Source organism: Dipodomys ordii, unplaced genomic scaffold (assembly GCF_000151885.1).
Source record: "Dipodomys ordii isolate 6190 unplaced genomic scaffold, Dord_2.0 Scaffold270, whole genome shotgun sequence".
Classification (NCBI taxonomy): Eukaryota; Metazoa; Chordata; class Mammalia; order Rodentia; family Heteromyidae; genus Dipodomys; species Dipodomys ordii.
Genome location: NW_012267486.1, coordinates 36,311 through 37,957, shown reverse-complemented (window position 1 = coordinate 37,957; position 1,647 = coordinate 36,311). Strand labels below are relative to the sequence as shown.

The window sequence follows — 1,647 nt, the reverse complement described above, 5'->3', positions numbered from 1 at the left end:
CATACTTCACTCTTGGTATCAGAAAACAAATGACCTCAATACAAATTGAGTTTTATATAACTATAATTTGAAATAGAAATAGATAGGTGATTATAAATTCAAAATGATTAATATTGATGATATTTGGTGCCAGTCCACAACAAGGAAATTAAGCCACTTTGGGCATTTCTTTTAGAGCACACTGGAGTCACAGTAGATATTCATGAGAGAAACTTACATCAGTGTGAAGATATTGTCAGTATTCTATTAAATGAACTAGGACTGAATTACTATGCATTTGGGTGTCCTTTACAACTATCTGAAAAGTGGCATCCATTTCATGAACTGGAACGAAACCAGTGACCAAGTATCTTTGTATTGAATTCAACTTCTTATCACTGAGAAGTACTGTTTATTTTAGGGGGAACATACTTACACGACCTGAGATACATTAATACAAACCATGAACAATGTGATCCTGCTGGGCCTCACCCAGGATTCAGTACTCCAGAAGCTCTTGTTTGCTGTGTGTTTAATCACCTATTTGGTCACACTGACAGGCAACACATTCATCTCCATCACCATCTTTGTCAGCCCAGCCCTGGGGTGCCCCATGTACTTTTTCCTGTCCTACTTAATAATTATAGATGGTCTGTACTTCACTTCCATTGCTCCCAAAATTGATTGTGGACTTGGCATGTGAGAAGCGCACCATATCTTTCAATGGCTGCATGACACAGCTCTTTGCTGAACACGTGTTTGCTGCAGCAGAGATCATCTTGCTCATTGCCATGGCCTTTGACCGCTATGTGGCCATCTGCAAGCCCCTGCACTACACCACCATCATGAGCCGCCCTGTGTGCTCTTTCCTGGTGGTGGCAGCTGGAGTATTGGGGTTTATTCATGGATTCATCCAAGTTATGTTTATTGCTCAGTTGCCATTCTGTGGCCCCAATATCATTGACCACTTTATATGTGATTTAATACCGCTGCTCAAGTTGGCCTGCACCGACACTCACACTTTGGGGCCTCTGATTGCTGCCAACAGTGGGGCACAGTGTTCAATCACATTTTTGATGCTGTTTGCTTCCTATGTGAATATCCTGTACTCCCTGAGGAATCACAGTTCTGAGGGGCGTCGCAAAGCCCTGTCCACCTGTGCCTCTCACATCACTGTGGTCATCTTATTCTTTGTACCTTGTTCCTACCTGTACCTCAGGCCCATGGTCTCCTTCCCCACTGACAAAGCTGTTTTGCACCCTAGTGTTTTGCACCCTAGTCACACCTATGTTGAACCCTTTAATCTACACCCTCAGGAATGAGGAAATGAAAGGGCTATGAAGAAGCCCTTGGGTCAAATAATAAAAATTGATGATAAGTAAACCTTGTATAGACAGAGGGGTTACAGTTACATGAGTAAGGTAATGAGTACATTTCCTACCAAGCATTGTTACCCCCTCCTTTGTTTTCCCCCTACCATCCCTTCCCTTCCCACCTCCCCCAATCCCCACTACCCCCCTCCTCAATTTGTAAAGCTCTTTTGCAACATAGTGTCTTGTACATGGAGTGACAGGACAATTTTCTTCTTTGTTCTATCCCTCCTAAACACTAGTGAACAGTTTGTATTTTCAATTGTGTGAAATCCATTTTTTTTGTCGGTTATGGGGC

At 42.6% G+C, this 1,647-nt stretch overlaps 1 pseudogene; it reads left to right on the top strand.

The window, feature by feature from the left end:
* Positions 1-442: 442 nt before the first annotated feature.
* Positions 443-1,320, top strand: LOC106001127 (annotated as a pseudogene).
* The last annotated feature ends 327 nt before the right edge of the window (positions 1,321-1,647 follow it).